The sequence below is a fragment of the Rattus norvegicus genome, chromosome 10, assembly GCF_021556685.1.
Source record: "Rattus norvegicus strain SHRSP/BbbUtx chromosome 10, alternate assembly SHRSP_T2T, whole genome shotgun sequence".
NCBI classification, from domain to species: Eukaryota; Metazoa; Chordata; class Mammalia; order Rodentia; family Muridae; genus Rattus; species Rattus norvegicus.
Genome location: NC_141543.1, coordinates 18,808,113 through 18,820,425, shown reverse-complemented (window position 1 = coordinate 18,820,425; position 12,313 = coordinate 18,808,113). Strand labels below are relative to the sequence as shown.

The 12,313-nt window shown below is 45.8% G+C and overlaps 1 protein-coding gene across 11 annotated transcripts in view; it reads right to left on the bottom strand.

Moving 5' to 3' along the window:
- Positions 1-12,313, bottom strand: part of Srrm2 (serine/arginine repetitive matrix 2) — a 33,327-nt gene that overhangs the window by 19,229 nt on the left and 1,785 nt on the right. For 9 of the 11 annotated variants that reach the window (XM_087571409.1, XM_087571405.1, XM_087571406.1 and 6 more), the window contains exon 1: positions 1,876-2,071. The gene's annotated coding sequence lies outside the window, so the exon portion shown is untranslated. 11 annotated transcript variants of the gene reach the window in all.

Sequence of the window (12,313 nt, the reverse complement as noted above, 5' to 3'; positions counted from 1 at the left end):
ATGGGGATATGTGACCAAAGTGTGAAAAAGAAAAATGTTGTAAAGCAAACACCCAGATGTTCTTTTGTCCCATGCCATCCCCTCAAGCCTAACCGAAGTCCTACTCAATCTCAACAGCTAACACAAGAGAAAACTAAAAGCAAGAAAGGTAAATCTAGTAGAGTCAAGAATATGAGATAAGGCTAAATCTAAGAAATGCAAAACCTTTTTACAGCCAAAAAAATCTAATGTTTCTGTAGTATCTTCCAACAACCACTCTTAATAGTCTTGGGAAAAAAAAAAAAACAATCCTTTCCTCCTTTAATCTGGGGCTTATATTGTTTTCTCATCTTGTGTCCTTTGCAAAAAAACTTCTAAAAGTCCTTCTAACCACTCACTCATACTTCCACCATTTCTTACAAAAAGCCTCCCACACTACCTGAAGAATGATAGCTAAGCAAATATATTAAAATCAGTTTTGGAGAATTTTCAGGAAAGAGCTAAAGGGGGTGGGGGAGCTTACTTACATCCCAGCATCCAAAAACAGTGCTCAAAACATTAAAAGGGAAGCCACAACTAGTAAAACCAGGAAGCACTTAAAACAGGAGCCCAAAGTATGCAAGCCTCTCAAAGAACAGATGGCAAGGGAGGAAAAAATTAGTTAACTAAGATATTCAAGAAACAGCTACCTAGAGAAATGCAATGATCAAGGAAAAGGACGTTGAGTAAAAAACAGAGCTGAGACACTATTAACTGCGTAGGCTTAACTGCGTAGGTACCGTGAAACATACAAGCTACAGTATAAATCCTGTAACCTAAGCTCACTACCACAGAGAAAAGGCAACAGTTTACTTTTGACTCCTTAACTGTAATTTTAAAAACTGTAAAATGGGAACGGCAAGGAAGAATTTCATAGCCAAGCGATGGCTGACACAAGCCAGGCCAAAAAGAATTTTTTCCCCCATCAAAAAGCTCCAAAAGGCTCCCTAGCTTTAATATTTGAGATTTTTTAAAAAAGCAGGGTAGGAGCCAGACATGGTGTCTCATGCCTTTAATCCCGCAGAGGAAGGCAGATCTCGAGTTCGATGCCCGCCTGATCTACACAGTACGTGCCTGGACAACGAAGACTAGAGGTCCTAGCTCGTGAAAAATAGACAGCAAGGTTGGAAGGAGCACACTGGTCTTCCTTACACACGCAGACTGAACTTTCGCGGTTTTATTGTCCTTACTTTTTAAGACTTGGGGATTTCTCCCCCACCCGCGCCACCTCGCACACACTCATTGCCTCTGATACTAACGAAGACGAACCGTTTAAACCCGGGCCTCCTAAAGTTCAAGGCCTCCCAGCACCCACTGGGCCGCCCAGTCTATTGTCGGCCTTAAGGATGGGGGAGGGGGTCGCGCGGCGCCCCGCAGTCTGTGCGGCTCTAGCCGTTTCTCAGGCTCCTGGCAGAGGCCAGGGCCCCAGGCCAGGGTTGATCGAGTAGAAATACCAACAGGTCCGAAGCTCGGGCGAGGGCCAAGTGCCCCGGCTGCCGCCCCCTCCCCGCCACCTGAAAGACGGAAGAGGGCGACCGCGGAATGATGGCCTCCTCAGCCCCAGGTAGAGCAAAGGCGAGAATCAGCCTCGCGCAATGCTGTCTCATCGGGGGCGCGCGGACGAGAACAGGCGGCGGCGCGCGCCGTTGTCATGTGGGGGAGGGGCGGAGAAGTTGAAGGCCGCGCGCGACGGGAACCGCGACGGGGGAGGGGAGGAAGGAAAGAGAAGGCGTCCGCGCCTGCTGAGGCGACGAGCACGCGTGCGCGCGGCGGCCTGGGCCGTTCTCCCCGCGCTTTAGCCTTCAGCGGAGCCCGCCGCCCCTCCCCCACCCAGCTAGCGCGCTCCCTTTCTCTCACCCGCCGCCGCCGCCGCTGCCTCCGGCCGCCGCCTGCGAGACAGAGGTCTTGCCGCAGTTGCTGCTTAAGTTTTCGAATCCCAAGGAGTCTGAAGCCGCCGCCTCGCCGGTCCACCCGCCTCAGCCGCCGCCACCGCCGCCTCCTCGCTTCCTCAGGGGCCGCAGCGGGCTTCGACTGCGCCACTCGCACCCCGCCTGGGTAGCGTTGCGCGTCAGCACGACCTAGTGCGTCAGCACGCAATCACGAGAGCCGCTGGGCCCTCTGGGAACCGTAGTGCGTTGTGCGCAGGCGTTGAAGCCACACAGGGAAGTATAGTTTTCTTAGGCGCAAGGGACGTTTGACTGCGAAATCGAAAATCCCCGAGTCCCGTCGGGCACTGCGGGGAAAGGCGTGGCTCCGTACCGAAGCTGCAACGTCTGCTGAAAAATCTTTTTCTGTAGGAGGGGGGAGGGGTATGGGGGCCGCAACCCCCAACAGGGGAGAGTAGCTCAGACGTACGCCTTCCGCGCACAGAGTTCTGGGAGTTGTAGTTCGGTTTTAAAGAGAAAAAAAAAAATCGTGCAACGCCTCCACCAGGCAGGGTCGCCATTTTGTGTGCTTGTGTAGGGCGGCAGTGGCTCAGCAGCTTTACCTCTTCACGGTGTCCGCGGGTTTCTTTAACGAGTCCGAGGGCCCATAGCACCGATTCTTGCTCTCAGGAAGAGGTACTTCAGAGTCAAGCCTCCTGACAGCTTTGGAACCACTTGAACCCGGATTCTAAAGCAAAAGCCAAACCACTCTGGTGGTGTCCAGTTTTCACCTCTATAGACCGAGCTGAAGTGGGGATGGTAGACCACTAAAAAATACTCTCTCTTACCATTGGATAAAGAGACTAAGTGATTTCTTTTCGCCTATAGAATCTATGCCATGTGAAGGGATGTGTCAGGAGTACAATTCCTTTTCCTGCGGCCTATAATATTGTTCTGGGAGTTTATGCCAGTGCCTCATTCTTGGTAGCCAGGGCTCCACCACTGAGCTACACTCCCTGCTCATCATTTTTCTTTGTCTTCCTTTTCGTCTTCTTTTAACTTAGTGTTTTAACAATGAAATGTATGCATGTTTGTCTGTTCAGGGTGCACATGAGTGCAGTTCCTATAGAGGTTCAAGGCACTGGATCCCCCGGAAATTCAGTTAAGGGGCTTGTGAGCCAGTTTAGGTGGGTGCTGAAACTAAACTTAGCTTTTCTGAATGAGCAGCGCGAAGATCTCGCTCAGCCTTCACTCCAGCCTACTCCCATTAATTTTTAAAAGTCCTTTTTTTCTAGGGCTGTTTAAAGGTGGCCGGGAAGCTTTCTTCCAGGAAGCAGAGCTGTAAGAAGCTGGCCTTGTAGCCTTCAAGCTAATGCCAGGTGGCCTTAACAGATGTAGTACCGAGCTCAGCAGTCTCGAGTATGAGAAATGAGATCTGGTATTGTTTCTTTTCAATTTACCAACAAAAGAATATACTCAGGTACTCTCTCAACAGTAATAGCAGCAGGAATGTAGGCTAACAAGATTGGTTCAACTGGGAAAGGAGCTAAACCTAACGTAAGGTGGGAGAACAGGGCAAAGTCGTCCTCTGACTTCCTAAAGTGTGGCACGACACCAACTCCAAGCCCCCAGTCACATACATGAAGTAAATAAATGTAACGCAGAAGCATTGTTATAATCTATGGATGTGGTGAAAATTCTTTAAAACACAGATATGTATGCATATGTTTGGGTTTGAATCCCAGCTATGGAGGTGTGGGCTATGATTTGTCTCATACACAAGCAGAAGCATGTTTTTGCCAGCTGCAGATAATTTCTGGGATTGTGTGACATTTATAATTCTGGGAACTTTTCAGAGAGTATATAAAAATACTAGAGCCCCGAGAGTCATGGTTGAGGATTGCTGGTCTTCAGGGTGGCTTGCAGTTTGTTATTAGCTGTGATCAAAGAAGAAACAAAAGGAAAGAAAATCTCTTTCCCTCCCTCCCTGCTCCCCCTTCCTTTCTATACTATCTAGCGATAGTAGGTGAAACCAGGGTAAGGGTTATCGGATAAAGGGTGGGTAAAAGAAGAACCCATAAAGTAGCAAAGACTAGTTACTAGTGGCTCCTCACTGTGGGGCTCAAAAGTTAAGAGTAAACATGGGGAATCTGATTTCAAATGCCATAGAGGAAGTGTCAGGGGGCAAAAAAATGGATTGTTTTTTCAAGAGGCAAGCAAAAAATGTATTGCCGTTACTACCCCTGGGATATCCCCTGATTTGCTCCCAGAGGGGATTTTCTGGGCTTTTTTTTTTTTTTTTTTAAATCTTCTTCATATATTTTGTTTCAAAAAAGGTTGAAAGACTGGCTGAACAGTTGGAAAAATTACAGATGGAAATAGAGGAGCCTGACAAACAAAACATGGCTGAAATGGGAAAACAAAAGGGGTCACTCTGCTCTCTCTTCTCTGAAAAGGTGGCACAACTGGAGAGGTTGTGGTGGAGATTGAAGCAAGTTTCCTGCAAGAGGAAAAGTGGAAAGAAACTTGCTGGTAGGTGGTCAGGTCAGTAACAAAGTTGAAAAAGCAGGAGGACAATCTGATGAAACAGCTCGTTTCAAAAGAAGGGCTAATCTCAAACCAAGTGCACAGCCAGAATTAGAGCAGAGGTGGCCCTGGGTTACAGATCACCCTCAGCTTTCCCAGTAGTCCCAGCATGTGCCTGCTAATGATGTGGAACAGGCTTATGATGAGATAGGATGGAGTCCTGTAGAAATAACAGATCTAAGCCAGTTTAAAGAGGTCGTGATTTCATATGGGATGCACTCGATTTATGTGAAACATTATAAATAACTGGGCTGCTCAAAACAGCTTATTCCTCTCACTAGAAGGGATTGGTGACAGCTGTACTAGAGGCCGATCCACGGTTGGAGTGGTTCACACGGTGGAGGGAAGAAGCCAAGGATATTGAACAGTGAGATAGAACCAAAGAAACAAATATAGTCAGAGATCTGTTGCTGGTGAAGGGCAGTACTCTGACATAGAAGAATAGATCCAATTTGATGATGGTGCTATAGAACAATGTTGCTTAGTGGCTTTAAGAGCTTGGAACAAAGGAAGAACAGGAGAAAAAAAATCCACCTTATTTACAAAGATTATGCAGATGATTATTCTCTGGAGAAACCTTCACTTTTTTTTTTTTGACATACAAATCCTGAGAGTTTATTTGTTTTAATCATATATATATTCATTAGAAGCATGCTTTGAACCAGTTGGGCTGTTTAATTATTTCTTCTGAGTTAAAACATCCCCTCCTGGTGGAAGGTACTTAAGACTCAACACCTTAACAAAATGTACAAAGCTCACAACATGAGGCCATCTCCAAAGTACACAGGCAGGAAACAACTGCTAGGTAAGAAGAAAGTCTCTAATGGCTTTGCCTGCAAACGGGGCAGGGGGCCAGCAATGCAACTGCCATGTGTCCTTGTCCACACTAGAATGGGTGTGCTGTAACACAGTTGCCCAGATCACCAGCACTCTGTGAGTCCTTACCCATCTTCCTATAACACCAATAAATTACTTGGTTACCAAACGCAATTTGGGTGGAATCGTTTATTTGGCCCACTATTGGTGCCCTAATTAGAGTAGATAGATATTTGTTGTTCTCAGGAAAAGTCATGCACGCATGCATTGCACACAGTTATGTCTTTTTTAAATTTACTGAACACTCATGTGTTCACAGGTATGTGCTAGTGCATGTGCATGTGTGTATATGGAGCCCAGGGAATACACACACACACACACACACACAGCTGAGTGTGATGGCTCATGCCTATAATCCCTGCATGAGGAAGGCCAAGACAAGCACATCTATGAGTTTGAGGCCACCCTGATCTACATAGGGAGTTCCAGGCCAACAAAAGCTATAAGGAGAACTTGACTCAAAAAAAAAAAAATTAAAAGTAATAATTTTTACTTTGTTCACACACATTCATTTGCCACAGTGTACACATGAAGATCAGAGAACTTACTGGAGTGAGTTCTCTTCTGCCACCATGTAGGTACCAGCACTAGCTTACCACAGAACCAGAACAAAACAGGACAAGCGCTACCTTTTTTGAGACAGGCTTTTTTGCTCACCTGAACACCCAATAGTCCAAGATGGCTAGCCAGTGAACTCTTAAAGAGTTCCCAGTTCTGAGATTACATATACGCACCACTATTCCCTAATGCGTTTTTATACAGGTTCTGGGGTTTGAACTTGCGTTCTCCTGTTTGCAAGGCAAATACTTTATCAACTCTTTATCTTTGAAACAAGGTCTCGCTGCATGTTCTTGACTGGTCTGAAACTCCAAAGATCTACCTGCCTCTTCCTCCTGGATACTGGAATTAAAAATACGTGTGTGCCACCACTTGTCTATTTTGAGACAGAAGCTCAAAATTCTAATTAGATTAGAATCTAATATGTTATACCACAAGAGCACAAATATGCTAGGATTATAGCTCCTGTCTCTCTTCTGTCTCCCCCTCCTAAGTGTGTGTCACCATGCCCAATACTCTAATGTTCTTCTTGTTGTTCTTTTGTTTGGAGGAGACAAAGTCCTCCTGTGCAGCCAAGAGTTGCCTTAAACTCCTAATCCCCCTGCTGGCTCTTTCCAAATGCTTCCACATACACAGTTTCACCCAGTTCTGTTGTCATGCCTTTTAAAGTACAAGAGTTCCACTGTTCGACTCGTGACATTGACGTGACTACGTTTTGTAAAGTATTAAAGCTGAGAATGGTGCCCCATGTCTCTAACCTCAGCACTTCACAGCCAGAGGCAGGAAGGGCACACAAAATGGAAGTTGCCTGGTCTATGCAACAAACTTCACACCAGCCAGGGCTCTATAGCAAGGCCTTGCCTTATCTCAGAATAGAAAAACAGAGGAAAAGAACATTGACCATTTACTAATAGAATTTCCTTCAGTTGGTTTGTCTGGTGTACGTATGGTCAGGTTATGTTCACCCAACACACTTTAGGCAAGAAGATACAGGAAAGGATGCTACCACATCGGTTTAATCGCGTGCTTCCCGTCAGTCTCATGACTGCTAACATGAACTCTAAATCACTTAGTCACAAGTGATCAACCAGTTCTCCTCCTTTCTCCCCCTGGGCTTTTGTTTTGAACAGGGTCTCATTTTGTAGTCTAGGCTTGTCTGGAACTCACTATACAGCCAGTGATCCTCCTGCCTCAGCCTCCCAAGTACCGAGATGAGGCGTAAGCATTCACTACCAACCAAGGTTCTTGGCTGTAAGGTCTCTAGTTTGCCCTTAAGCTTTGGTTTGCATGTAGTTTAAATGAGTTCCCCCAAAGACTCATGGATTGGAGCCCAGACCGGAGGTATTCAGATGTGGCAGGATCTTCAAAGGTTGAGGCATAGACAAATGTAGGCTCACGGCAGTAATCTCGCCACCTAGGAAGCAGGGCGCAGGATGGTTGCAGTGCCATGAGTTCAAAGCCAGGTGTGTCTGCATTGTGAGTCCCAGATAGGCTTGGACTACAGAATAAGATATTGTTTTAAAAAGAAAGGAAGAAAAGTAAAAGGTATAGCCCAGGGATAACCCCACACTGATAACCCCAGCACTCAGGACCCTAAGTTAGAGGAGGGTCTAACTCTGGCATAGCCTGGGTCACACAGAAGGTTTGAATCCAGCCTGTATTACATAGGAAACCCCTGTCTCAAGAGAAAGACAAAAGCAGCTTAAGAATAGTTTTCTACTTTTCTTTAGTGTGTGTGTATCTTTACATGTAAAGGCTCATGAGTACCATGGATTTGCAGTTATTTCTCTTCTTCACCAAATGGGTCTGAGAGATCAAACTCAGGTGTCAGGCTCAGTTCCAGCTTCCTATTTTGTTTTGTTTTGTTTTGTTTTGTTTTGTTTTAATTTTTTTCCTTTTTTTTTTTTTTCGGAGCTAGGGACTGAACCCGGGGCCTTGCGCTTGCTAGGCAAGTGCTCTACTGCTGAGCTAAATCCCCAACCCGTTTTGTTTTTTTTTCACACCTACTTTAAAATGTGTGTGATTACATATGCATGTGGAGGTCAGAGGGCAGCTTTAACCATGTGACTCCTGGGGATGAAATCCAGGTCATCAGGCTGAATGGCAAATTTTTTAAAAAGATTTATTTATTTATTTATTTATTTATTTATTTATTTATTATAAGTATTATTTATTATATATATAGCTGTCTTCAGACACACCAGAACAGGGCATCAGATCCCATTACAAATGGCTGTGAGTCGGGGTTGGGGATTTGGCTCAGTGGCAGAGCGCTTGCCTAGGAAGCACAAGGCCCTGGGTTCGGTCCCCAGCTCCGAAAAAAAGAACCAAAAAAAAAAAAAATGGCTGTGAGTCACCATGTGGGTGTTGGGATTTGAACTCAGGACCTCTGGAAGAGCAGTCAGTGCTCTTAACCACTGAGCCATCTCTCCAGCCCGGCAAATGTTTTTAAACGCTCATCTCACCTGCCCTAGAAGAAGATTTGTAAGTCAACTGCGGGTGGATCCTCAGAAGGGATCAAGGGAGTCCAGCCTCTCTAGACTCCATTTTTTTAGAGGTCATTTCTCCCTCTCACACATGTTCTTAGTATAGCCTATACTAAGCAGTAGCCTATAGCAGTAGCCTATCACCATGTGACTCAGCCAATGATGGAGGACCCTCATCAGAATCAGCACACTGCTGCCTGGAGGCTCAGCTTCCAAGAAAAGAACAGAGGATGTAGGAAGGCATTAATCTATTTAAATATCTGTGTGTAGTTTGGCATGCTAGTACACACCTCTATTCCTATGGAGCAAATTGTAAATACTGTATATACAGGGTATGTCCTCAGCCTTAAGATTAAAAAAAAAACAAAAAACAAAAGCAAGTATGGAACTCTTGCATAAGCATTTCCTCTTGCCCATGCCAGAATTGAGTACAATCCTGAAGCCACTTTTTATATTTCTAGCAAAGTAGAAGTGTATCCGGAAGATGGAAACTAGGTTTCTTTTTTTAAAAGATTGGTTTATTATGTATACGGCTTTCTGCCTGCATGTATATCTGCAGGCCAGAAGAGGGCACCAGATGGGGTTGGGGATTTAGCTTAGTCAAGGGCAAGGTCCTGGGTTCGGTCCTTGGCTGCGGGGGTAGGGGGGTGGGGGGGTAGGGGTGGGGGGGGGACAGCAGATCTCATTATAGATGGTTATGAGCCACAATGTGTTTGCTGGGAATTGAACTCCAGACCCCTGAAAGAGTAGCCAGGGCTCTTATCCTCTGAGCCATCTCTCCAGCGTCTTATATTTGGGGAAGGGAGTCACAAATGCACAGGTAGAGGAATGGAGCAAGCCTGGCAATGTTAGTTAGAACTGGAGGTGTCACTGTGACCTCATGATCTAAGTATACTTAGCATCCTCCATGTCTGCCTCTCAGTACTGATGAATAATTATTCAGATGTGCCTTCTAAACACATTTCACATTGGGCACTTCACATAAACAAACAAGAAAAAGAAACCCAAAAAACAAAATCACATCACAGAGGTCTATTAGTTCCTATTCCTTAGGGCTATGAAACACTGCAGGCAACCTTACAATTGTTCAGATCCCAGCTTTAGAGGCTGAAGCTGCAGGTGGCCTTGTGCGGATTCTGATGAGGCCCCCAGTCATTGGCTGCATCGCGTCATGGTAGGCAGTATACTAAGAGCATGTGTGAGAGAGAAATGACTCCCAAGTGTTTCCAAGCAACGACGCAGGGCTGGAAGCCGAGGCTCAGTGGTAGAACTCATCTAATATGCATGGGTTTGGTCTACAGCACGGAGGAAAAAAAAAAAACGAATGAACGGAAGCCAACCCTGGAATGACCATCTTGAAGGAGGCGGGTAAGCAAGCATAAGCATTTATGAGTGATACAAGGTTCCTTTCAGTTTCCACTATCAGAATATGAATGGGCTGCTTGTCCACAGCCTCTCCAACAGAGGGAGTTGTAATACTTGTGAATTTTTGTTAGTACGCTAAATAAGTGGTATGTTAGCAAGACTTATTTATTTTATGTAGATGAGTACACTGTAGCTGTCCTCAGACGCACCAGAAGAGGGCATCAGATCCCATTACAGATGATTGTGAGCCACCATGTGGTTGCTGGGAATTGAACTCAGGACCTCTGGGAGAGCAGTCAGTGCTCTTAACCGCTGAGCCATCTCTCCAGCCCGTTTTTCATTTCTTAAATCTAAGAGGAGAACTGTTGTCTCACATGATGATCTTTATATTTTGGTGTTTCTATAGTAGCCATTCCAGTAGGTGCAAATGATATAATCTGCACTCGCCCCCTCATCGCAGGCTAACATCAGGGCCATGTGTACACTGGGCACTTGAGCACTCTTCTGAGCCACCTGCCCAGCCAATGATCTACTATAATGTTTTGATATAAGATGTACTTGTATTATGAGTGTTTTGCCTACATGTATGTCTGTTTACCACAAATGTGAGGCCAGAAGAAGGCCCTGGATCCTAACTCTGAGAACCAAATGTAGGTGATGGAGGAAACCTTGAAGAGCATCGTAAGCTGCTGAGCCATCTCCATATTGCCATAGTCGGTAGCCAACTACCACGATAGCTTTGACTAGCCGTCTCCAAGAACTAACGAAATCAGACGTGCTGGAGATTTTCTTACCTTTGAAGGAAATCTATTCAAGTCCTTTGTCCTCACTTGTGAGAAGAATGCCAGAGACTGAGCCCAGGCCTTGTGTATTCCTGTGCTCTACTACTGACTTACATCCCAGGACCTCTCAGCTATTTTCCTCTTGTCTTTCTACAAAGAAAAAGGAGGGACTGGTGGGATCCTGCTTTGTTTCTAAGCCTGAACATCTGAGTTTGATCCTTAGGACCCCATGGTGGATGGAGAGAGCCAACTCCCAGATTGTCCTCTGACCTCCATATACCCATTGTAACACACACACACACACACACACACACACACCACACCACACCACACCACACCATGCAAAACACAATAATGACAATAAAATGTTTTAAACGTAAAACATAACCTTCTCCCCAAATACGCTCCTGTCAGTTCTGTTTGGCTGGGTTATAACATTACAGACCAGAAGACTGGCAGCTATCCCTCATCCTGTCTCTCTGTGGCTCTCAGCTGCCACCACCCACCCTGGCCCCGAGTCACTGCTCTCCTTTCAGCCTCCCCACAGCCTCCCAAATGTGCTTTCAGTTTTCATTTGAAAAGTTGCGTCATGCAGTAAAGCAGTTTGAGCAGTCTTGCTCAAAACGTATGTCCACCCAGACATGTAGTCTGGCCCCAGATAACAGGTTTTGCAGATATAATTAAGAAAAAAAAATATATATGTATATAAACGTATATAATTAAGGGGTCTTAAGAAGACGTCATGAATTTAGGTCAGACCTTAAATCCGTGACTAATGCCTTTACTAAAAGGAAAAGGGGAGGCTGGGGAAACAGCTCAGCCAGTAAAGTGCTTGCTGTGCAAGAAGGAAGACCAAATTCAAGCTTCAAAATCCAGGTAAAAACAAAAGCCAGACATGATGGTGCCCGCTTGTAGCTTCAACAGTTGGAAGGTCAAGACTGTGGGCCCCTAGGACTTAACAACCAGTCAGCCAAGCCTAATCAGCAAGCTTCAGATCCCACTGGGAGACCTGTCTCAGAAGACAAGGAGGGCAGGCAATATGGCTCAGTGGGTTAGACACCTGCTAACCAACATGGTGGCCTGAGTTCTGTTTCAGGGACCCTCATAGGAAGGGAAGGACTGAGTCCCACAAACTGTCCTCTGACCTCCACATGCTTATCCACACAAAATAAATACACATAAATTTAAAACACACATACATACAAAGCGGGTGGCACCGAAGGAATGATACCCAAGGTTGACCTCCGGCGTCTCCCCAGGTGCTCACGTGTGTGCACGCGCACACACATACCAGGTCTCAGTAATGCCTGAGAACAAAACAAGAGACGGAGGAAGACATAGTAGCACGTACCTGTCTACAGTCTGCCTGGTGGCTTCTGCCCTCCCTTCCGTTCGCTTGATTACAGACCCAAGTCACACTACAGCGTGTTGGAGGGACAATGGTCAGACACAGGAAGTGCTTCAGGAACTTTCCTGGGGAGACGAAAACAAAGTTAACTTGCCCGGAACAGGCACCAATGACAGGCTAAAGTACCAAAATCGGGTGATTTGAACCAGTTAGTTTGTTGAGCTTATCTACAGAGTATGAAAGAGAGGCTACTTATGGGAGTATGGGTGACCCTGAAACAGCTTCACTACACAAATATCTCACCCCAACCTTGATGATGACTTTCCAGCAGCTTAGATGAGGTTCCCCACGTCAGTTAACCTTCCACCTATACACATGCTACCTCCTGAGACACGGAGACCACACGCAGCTGGGGCAGAGTAATAAAAC